We start from the raw sequence: 10,191 nt of genomic DNA on the forward strand, positions 1-10,191 counted from the left end.
AGTCACTCTGGGGCTGGCAAGTGCATGGCAAGGCTAGGATTGTGCATGAAATCGGGAAACAGAAATGCAGAGCTGAGAACAAGGCTGTGGGCATCTGATTGAAATGAGGCAGGGGCTGGCATAGTGGCTAGGGATTGCTGGGTGGCAGCTGAAATCACACTGAGGCTGGGATATTGATGGTGGGGTGGGCTTACAGCCCCATGGGCAGGAGCTGAAGTGTTCCAGAGCTGGGGCCCAGACCAAGATGCTGCCCTTAGAAGCCGCAGAAGAGTGGAGCTGGAGCTGCAAGAACAGAGCTGCCTGTCAAATAAAGCTTGTGGGTCAAGAGCTGAAAGGGCTGAAATCACTGGGCATCAGGCTCTACTTATTGCACGGCTGGGACCGGGACAGCACAGGGGAACGAACCATAGGATCGGTACACAGACTCTAGCATTCTTGCGCCAAAATGCCTCTAGGCCTGTGACATGGATGCAGGGACTTGGTATTGGGACTGTAAGTAGACCAGGATGTGTGGAGTAGAAAAGTGGGCTGCAGAAGGTGCCTTAAAAAACCGTCAATGCTGGGATAGTGCCTGGGTCTGTGATGGCACTTCTAGAGATGGAGCCGTAAAAACTGTGGGGCTGGGATTGTGGGTGGAAAGGGAAAAGAGCAAGATGCTGCCCTTTGAAGAGGAAGGAGCGCAGATCTGGAGCTGGAAGAACAGAGCTGGCAGTCAAATAAAGCTTGTGGGTCAAGAGCTGAAAGGGCTGAAATCGCTGGGCCTGAACCTGTCATTACTGCACGGCTGGGACCGGGATTGTACAGGGGAATGAACAGTAGGATCAGTACACAGACTCTAGCATTCTTGCGCCAAAATGACTCTAGGCCTGTGACATGGATGCAGGGGCTGGGTATTGGGACTGTAAGTAGAACAGGATGTGCGGAGGGGAAAAGGGGGCTGCAGCAATATGCCTAAATCCCCCGCCGATGCTGGGATAGTGCCTGGGTCTGTGATGGCACTTCCAGGGATGGAGACAAAGTCACTCTGGGGCTGGCAAGTGCATGGCAAGGCTAGGATTGTGCATGAAAAAGGGAAACAGAAATGCAGAGCTGAGAACAAGGCTGTGGGCATCTGATTGAAATGAGGCAGGGGCTGGCATAGTGGCTAGGGATTGCTGGGTGGCAGCTGAAATCACACTGAGGCTGGGATATTGATGGTGCGATGGGCTTACAGCCCCATGGGCAGGAGCTGAAGTGTTCCAGAGCTGGGGCCCAGACCAAGATGCTGCCCTTAGAAGCCGCAGAAGAGTGGAGCTGGAGCTGGAAGAACAGAGCTGCCTGTCAAATAAAGCTTGTGGGTCAAGAGCTGAAAGGGCTGAAATCACTGGGCATCAGGCTCTACTTATTGCACGGCTGGGACCGGGACAGCACAGGGGAACGAACCATAGGATCGGTACACAGACTCTAGCATTCTTGCGCCAAAATGCCTCTAGGCCTGTGACATGGATGCAGGGGCTTGGTATTGGGACTGTAAGTAGACCAGGATGTGTGGAGTAGAAAAGTGGGCTGCAGAAGGTGCCTTAAAAAACCGTCAATGCTGGGATAGTGCCTGGGTCTGTGATGGCACTTCTAGAGATGGAGCCGTAAAAACTGTGGGGCTGGGATTGTGGGTGGAAAGGGAAAAGAGCAAGATGCTGCCCTTTGAAGAGGAAGGAGCGCAGATCTGGAGCTGGAAGAACAGAGCTGGCAGTCAAATAAAGCTTGTGGGTCAAGAGCTGAAAGGGCTGAAATCGCTGGGCCTGAACCTGTCATTACTGCACGGCTGGGACCGGGATTGTACAGGGGAATGAACAGTAGGATCAGTACACAGACTCTAGCATTCTTGCGCCAAAATGACTCTAGGCCTGTGACATGGATGCAGGGGCTGGGTATTGGGACTGTAAGTAGAACAGGATGTGCGGAGGGGAAAAGGGGGCTGCAGCAATATGCCTAAATCCCCCGCCGATGCTGGGATAGTGCCTGGGTCTGTGATGGCACTTCCAGGGATGGAGACAAAGTCACTCTGGGGCTGGCAAGTGCATGGCAAGGCTAGGATTGTGCATGAAAAAGGGAAACAGAAATGCAGAGCTGAGAACAAGGCTGTGGGCATCTGATTGAAATGAGGCAGGGGCTGGCATAGTGGCTAGGGATTGCTGGGTGGCAGCTGAAATCACACTGAGGCTGGGATATTGATGGTGGGGTGGGCTTACAGCCCCATGGGCAGGAGCTGAAGTGTTCCAGAGCTGGGGCCCAGACCAAGATGCTGCCCTTAGAAGCCGCAGAAGAGTGGAGCTGGAGCTGCAAGAACAGAGCTGCCTGTCAAATAAAGCTTGTGGGTCAAGAGCTGAAAGGGCTGAAATCACTGGGCATCAGGCTCTACTTATTGCACGGCTGGGACCGGGACAGCACAGGGGAACGAACCATAGGATCGGTACACAGACTCTAGCATTCTTGCGCCAAAATGACTCTAGGCCTGTGACATGGATGCAGGGGCTTGGTATTGGGACTGTAAGTAGACCAGGATGTGTGGAGTAGAAAAGTGGGCTGCAGAAGGTGCCTTAAAAAACCGTCAATGCTGGGATAGTGCCTGGGTCTGTGATGGCACTTCTAGAGATGGAGCCGTAAAAACTGTGGGGCTGGGATTGTGGGTGGAAACCTAAAGGACCAAGATGCTGCCCTTTGAAGAGGAAGGAGCGCAGATCTGGAGCTGCAAGAACAGAGCTGGCAGTCAAATAAAGCTTGTGGGTCAAGAGCTGAAAGGGCTGAAATCACTGGGCATCAGGCTCTACTTATTGCACGGCTGGGACCGGGACAGCACAGGGGAATGAACCATAGGATCAGTACACAGACTCTAGCATTCTTGCGCCAAAATGACTCTAGGCCTGTGACATGGATGCAGGGGCTGGGTATTGGGACTGTAAGTAGAACAGGATGTGCGGAGGGGAAAAGGGGGCTGCAGCAATATGCCTAAATCCCCCGCCGATGCTGGGATAGTGCCTGGGTCTGTGATGGCACTTCCAGGGCTGGAGACAAAGTCACTCTGGGGCTGGCAAGTGCATGGCAAGGCTAGGATTGTGCATGAAATCGGGAAACAGAAATGCAGAGCTGAGAACAAGGCTGTGGGCATCTGATTGAAATGAGGCAGGGGCTGGCATAGTGGCTAGGGATTGCTGGGTGGCAGCTGAAATCACACTGAGGCTGGGATATTGATGGTGCGATGGGCTTACAGCCCCATGGGCAGGAGCTGAAGTGTTCCAGAGCTGGGGCCCAGACCAAGATGCTGCCCTTAGAAGCCGCAGAAGAGTGGAGCTGGAGCTGCAAGAACAGAGCTGCCTGTCAAATAAAGCTTGTGGGTCAAGAGCTGAAAGGGCTGAAATCACTGGGCATCAGGCTCTACTTATTGCACGGCTGGGACCGGGACAGCACAGGGGAACGAACCATAGGATCGGTACACAGACTCTAGCATTCTTGCGCCAAAATGCCTCTAGGCCTGTGACATGGATGCAGGGGCTTGGTATTGGGACTGTAAGTAGACCAGGATGTGTGGAGTAGAAAAGTGGGCTGCAGAAGGTGCCTTAAAAAACCGTCAATGCTGGGATAGTGCCTGGGTCTGTGATGGCACTTCTAGAGATGGAGCCGTAAAAACTGTGGGGCTGGGATTGTGGGTGGAAAGGGAAAAGAGCAAGATGCTGCCCTTTGAAGAGGAAGGAGCGCAGATCTGGAGCTGCAAGAACAGAGCTGGCAGTCAAATAAAGCTTGTGGGTCAAGAGCTGAAAGGGCTGAAATCGCTGGGCCTGAACCTGTCATTACTGCACGGCTGGGACCGGGATTGTACAGGGGAATGAACAGTAGGATCAGTACACAGACTCTAGCATTCTTGCGCCAAAATGACTCTAGGCCTGTGACATGGATGCAGGGGCTGGGTATTGGGACTGTAAGTAGAACAGGATGTGCGGAGGGGAAAAGGGGGCTGCAGCAATATGCCTAAATCCCCCGCCGATGCTGGGATAGTGCCTGGGTCTGTGATGGCACTTCCAGGGATGGAGACAAAGTCACTCTGGGGCTGGCAAGTGCATGGCAAGGCTAGGATTGTGCATGAAAAAGGGAAACAGAAATGCAGAGCTGAGAACAAGGCTGTGGGCATCTGATTGAAATGAGGCAGGGGCTGGCATAGTGGCTAGGGATTGCTGGGTGGCAGCTGAAATCACACTGAGGCTGGGATATTGATGGTGGGGTGGGCTTACAGCCCCATGGGCAGGAGCTGAAGTGTTCCAGAGCTGGGGCCCAGACCAAGATGCTGCCCTTAGAAGCCGCAGAAGAGTGGAGCTGGAGCTGCAAGAACAGAGCTGCCTGTCAAATAAAGCTTGTGGGTCAAGAGCTGAAAGGGCTGAAATCACTGGGCATCAGGCTCTACTTATTGCACGGCTGGGACCGGGACAGCACAGGGGAACGAACCATAGGATCGGTACACAGACTCTAGCATTCTTGCGCCAAAATGACTCTAGGCCTGTGACATGGATGCAGGGGCAGGGTATTGGGACTGTAAGTAGACCAGGATGTGTGGAGTAGAAAAGTGGGCTGCAGAAGGTGCCTTAAAAAACCGTCAATGCTGGGATAGTGCCTGGGTCTGTGATGGCACTTCTAGAGATGGAGCCGTAAAAACTGTGGGGCTGGGATTGTGGGTGGAAACCTAAAGGACCAAGATGCTGCCCTTTGAAGAGGAAGGAGCGCAGATCTGGAGCTGGAAGAACAGAGCTGGCAGTCAAATAAAGCTTGTGGGTCAAGAGCTGAAAGGGCTGAAATCACTGGGCATCAGGCTCTACTTATTGCACGGCTGGGACCGGGACAGCACAGGGGAATGAACCATAGGATCAGTACACAGACTCTAGCATTCTTGCGCCAAAATGACTCTAGGCCTGTGACATGGATGCAGGGGCTGGGTATTGGGACTGTAAGTAGAACAGGATGTGCGGAGGGGAAAAGGGGGCTGCAGCAATATGCCTAAATCCCCCGCCGATGCTGGGATAGTGCCTGGGTCTGTGATGGCACTTCCAGGGATGGAGACAAAGTCACTCTGGGGCTGGCAAGTGCATGGCAAGGCTAGGATTGTGCATGAAAAAGGGAAACAGAAATGCAGAGCTGAGAACAAGGCTGTGGGCATCTGATTGAAATGAGGCAGGGGCTGGCATAGTGGCTAGGGATTGCTGGGTGGCAGCTGAAATCACACTGAGGCTGGGATATTGATGGTGCGATGGGCTTACAGCCCCATGGGCAGGAGCTGAAGTGTTCCAGAGCTGGGGCCCAGACCAAGATGCTGCCCTTAGAAGCCGCAGAAGAGTGGAGCTGGAGCTGCAAGAACAGAGCTGCCTGTCAAATAAAGCTTGTGGGTCAAGAGCTGAAAGGGCTGAAATCACTGGGCATCAGGCTCTACTTATTGCACGGCTGGGACCGGGACAGCACAGGGGAACGAACCATAGGATCGGTACACAGACTCTAGCATTCTTGCGCCAAAATGCCTCTAGGCCTGTGACATGGATGCAGGGGCTTGGTATTGGGACTGTAAGTAGACCAGGATGTGTGGAGTAGAAAAGTGGGCTGCAGAAGGTGCCTTAAAAAACCGTCAATGCTGGGATAGTGCCTGGGTCTGTGATGGCACTTCTAGAGATGGAGCCGTAAAAACTGTGGGGCTGGGATTGTGGGTGGAAAGGGAAAAGAGCAAGATGCTGCCCTTTGAAGAGGAAGGAGCGCAGATCTGGAGCTGCAAGAACAGAGCTGGCAGTCAAATAAAGCTTGTGGGTCAAGAGCTGAAAGGGCTGAAATCGCTGGGCCTGAACCTGTCATTACTGCACGGCTGGGACCGGGATTGTACAGGGGAATGAACAGTAGGATCAGTACACAGACTCTAGCATTCTTGCGCCAAAATGACTCTAGGCCTGTGACATGGATGCAGGGGCTGGGTATTGGGACTGTAAGTAGAACAGGATGTGCGGAGGGGAAAAGGGGGCTGCAGCAATATGCCTAAATCCCCCGCCGATGCTGGGATAGTGCCTGGGTCTGTGATGGCACTTCCAGGGATGGAGACAAAGTCACTCTGGGGCTGGCAAGTGCATGGCAAGGCTAGGATTGTGCATGAAAAAGGGAAACAGAAATGCAGAGCTGAGAACAAGGCTGTGGGCATCTGATTGAAATGAGGCAGGGGCTGGCATAGTGGCTAGGGATTGCTGGGTGGCAGCTGAAATCACACTGAGGCTGGGATATTGATGGTGGGGTGGGCTTACAGCCCCATGGGCAGGAGCTGAAGTGTTCCAGAGCTGGGGCCCAGACCAAGATGCTGCCCTTAGAAGCCGCAGAAGAGTGGAGCTGGAGCTGCAAGAACAGAGCTGCCTGTCAAATAAAGCTTGTGGGTCAAGAGCTGAAAGGGCTGAAATCACTGGGCATCAGGCTCTACTTATTGCACGGCTGGGACCGGGACAGCACAGGGGAACGAACCATAGGATCGGTACACAGACTCTAGCATTCTTGCACCAAAATGCCTCTAGGCCTGTGACATGGATGCAGGGGCAGGGTATTGGGACTGTAAGTAGACCAGGATGTGTGGAGTAGAAAAGTGGGCTGCAGAAGGTGCCTTAAAAAACCGTCAATGCTGGGATAGTGCCTGGGTCTGTGATGGCACTTCTAGAGATGGAGCCGTAAAAACTGTGGGGCTGGGATTGTGGGTGGAAACCTAAAGGACCAAGATGCTGCCCTTTGAAGAGGAAGGAGCGCAGATCTGGAGCTGGAAGAACAGAGCTGGCAGTCAAATAAAGCTTGTGGGTCAAGAGCTGAAAGGGCTGAAATCACTGGGCATCAGGCTCTACTTATTGCACGGCTGGGACCGGGACAGCACAGGGGAATGAACCATAGGATCAGTACACAGACTCTAGCATTCTTGCGCCAAAATGACTCTACACCTGTGACATGGATGCAGGGGCTGGGTATTGGGACTGTAAGTAGAACAGGATGTGCGGAGGGGAAAAGGGGGCTGCAGCAATATGCCTAAATCCCCCGCCGATGCTGGGATAGTGCCTGGGTCTGTGATGGCACTTCCAGGGATGGAGACAAAGTCACTCTGGGGCTGGCAAGTGCATGGCAAGGCTAGGATTGTGCATGAAAAAGGGAAACAGAAATGCAGAGCTGAGAACAAGGCTGTGGGCATCTGATTGAAATGAGGCAGGGGCTGGCATAGTGGCTAGGGATTGCTGGGTGGCAGCTGAAATCACACTGAGGCTGGGATATTGATGGTGCGATGGGCTTACAGCCCCATGGGCAGGAGCTGAAGTGTTCCAGAGCTGGGGCCCAGACCAAGATGCTGCCCTTAGAAGCCGCAGAAGAGTGGAGATGGAGCTGCAAGAACAGAGCTGCCTGTCAAATAAAGCTTGTGGGTCAAGAGCTGAAAGGGCTGAAATCACTGGGCATCAGGCTCTACTTATTGCACGGCTGGGACCGGGACAGCACAGGGGAACGAACCATAGGATCGGTACACAGACTCTAGCATTCTTGCACCAAAATGCCTCTAGGCCTGTGACATGGATGCAGGGGCTTGGTATTGGGACTGTAAGTAGACCAGGATGTGTGGAGTAGAAAAGTGGGCTGCAGAAGGTGCCTTAAAAAACCGTCAATGCTGGGATAGTGCCTGGGTCTGTGATGGCACTTCTAGAGATGGAGCCGTAAAAACTGTGGGGCTGGGATTGTGGGTGGAAAGGGAAAAGAGCAAGATGCTGCCCTTTGAAGAGGAAGGAGCGCAGATCTGGAGCTGCAAGAACAGAGCTGGCAGTCAAATAAAGCTTGTGGGTCAAGAGCTGAAAGGGCTGAAATCGCTGGGCCTGAACCTGTCATTACTGCACGGCTGGGACCGGGATTGTACAGGGGAATGAACAGTAGGATCAGTACACAGACTCTAGCATTCTTGCGCCAAAATGACTCTAGGCCTGTGACATGGATGCAGGGGCTGGGTATTGGGACTGTAAGTAGAACAGGATGTGCGGAGGGGAAAAGGGGGCTGCAGCAATATGCCTAAATCCCCCGCCGATGCTGGGATAGTGCCTGGGTCTGTGATGGCACTTCCAGGGATGGAGACAAAGTCACTCTGGGGCTGGCAAGTGCATGGCAAGGCTAGGATTGTGCATGAAAAAGGGAAACAGAAATGCAGAGCTGAGAACAAGGCTGTGGGCATCTGATTGAAATGAGGCAGGGGCTGGCATAGTGGCTAGGGATTGCTGGGTGGCAGCTGAAATCACACTGAGGCTGGGATATTGATGGTGGGGTGGGCTTACAGCCCCATGGGCAGGAGCTGAAGTGTTCCAGAGCTGGGGCCCAGACCAAGATGCTGCCCTTAGAAGCCGCAGAAGAGTGGAGCTGGAGCTGCAAGAACAGAGCTGCCTGTCAAATAAAGCTTGTGGGTCAAGAGCTGAAAGGGCTGAAATCACTGGGCATCAGGCTCTACTTATTGCACGGCTGGGACCGGGACAGCACAGGGGAACGAACCATAGGATCGGTACACAGACTCTAGCATTCTTGCGCCAAAATGCCTCTAGGCCTGTGACATGGATGCAGGGGCTTGGTATTGGGACTGTAAGTAGACCAGGATGTGTGGAGTAGAAAAGTGGGCTGCAGAAGGTGCCTTAAAAAACCGTCAATGCTGGGATAGTGCCTGGGTCTGTGATGGCACTTCTAGAGATGGAGCCGTAAAAACTGTGGGGCTGGGATTGTGGGTGGAAAGGGAAAAGAGCAAGATGCTGCCCTTTGAAGAGGAAGGAGCGCAGATCTGGAGCTGCAAGAACAGAGCTGGCAGTCAAATAAAGCTTGTGGGTCAAGAGCTGAAAGGGCTGAAATCGCTGGGCCTGAACCTGTCATTACTGCACGGCTGGGACCGGGATTGTACAGGGGAATGAACAGTAGGATCAGTACACAGACTCTAGCATTCTTGCGCCAAAATGACTCTAGGCCTGTGACATGGATGCAGGGGCTGGGTATTGGGACTGTAAGTAGAACAGGATGTGCGGAGGGGAAAAGGGGGCTGCAGCAATATGCCTAAATCCCCCGCCGATGCTGGGATAGTGCCTGGGTCTGTGATGGCACTTCCAGGGATGGAGACAAAGTCACTCTGGGGCTGGCAAGTGCATGGCAAGGCTAGGATTGTGCATGAAAAAGGGAAACAGAAATGCAGAGCTGAGAACAAGGCTGTGGGCATCTGATTGAAATGAGGCAGGGGCTGGCATAGTGGCTAGGGATTGCTGGGTGGCAGCTGAAATCACACTGAGGCTGGGATATTGATGGTGCGATGGGCTTACAGCCCCATGGGCAGGAGCTGAAGTGTTCCAGAGCTGGGGCCCAGACCAAGATGCTGCCCTTAGAAGCCGCAGAAGAGTGGAGCTGGAGCTGCAAGAACAGAGCTGCCTGTCAAATAAAGCTTGTGGGTCAAGAGCTGAAAGGGCTGAAATCACTGGGCATCAGGCTCTACTTATTGCACGGCTGGGACCGGGACAGCACAGGGGAACGAACCATAGGATCGGTACACAGACTCTAGCATTCTTGCACCAAAATGCCTCTAGGCCTGTGACATGGATGCAGGGGCTTGGTATTGGGACTGTAAGTAGACCAGGATGTGTGGAGTAGAAAAGTGGGCTGCAGAAGGTGCCTTAAAAAACCGTCAATGCTGGGATAGTGCCTGGGTCTGTGATGGCACTTCTAGAGATGGAGCCGTAAAAACTGTGGGGCTGGGATTGTGGGTGGAAAGGGAAAAGAGCAAGATGCTGCCCTTTGAAGAGGAAGGAGCGCAGATCTGGAGCTGCAAGAACAGAGCTGGCAGTCAAATAAAGCTTGTGGGTCAAGAGCTGAAAGGGCTGAAATCGCTGGGCCTGAACCTGTCATTACTGCACGGCTGGGACCGGGATTGTACAGGGGAATGAACAGTAGGATCAGTACACAGACTCTAGCATTCTTGCGCCAAAATGACTCTAGGCCTGTGACATGGATGCAGGGGCTGGGTATTGGGACTGTAAGTAGAACAGGATGTGCGGAGGGGAAAAGGGGGCTGCAGCAATATGCCTAAATCCCCCGCCGATGCTGGGATAGTGCCTGGGTCTGTGATGGCACTTCCAGGGATGGAGACAAAGTCACTCTGGGGCTGGCAAG

This window comes from Passer domesticus, chromosome 10, assembly GCF_036417665.1.
Source record: "Passer domesticus isolate bPasDom1 chromosome 10, bPasDom1.hap1, whole genome shotgun sequence".
Classification (NCBI taxonomy): Eukaryota; Metazoa; Chordata; class Aves; order Passeriformes; family Passeridae; genus Passer; species Passer domesticus.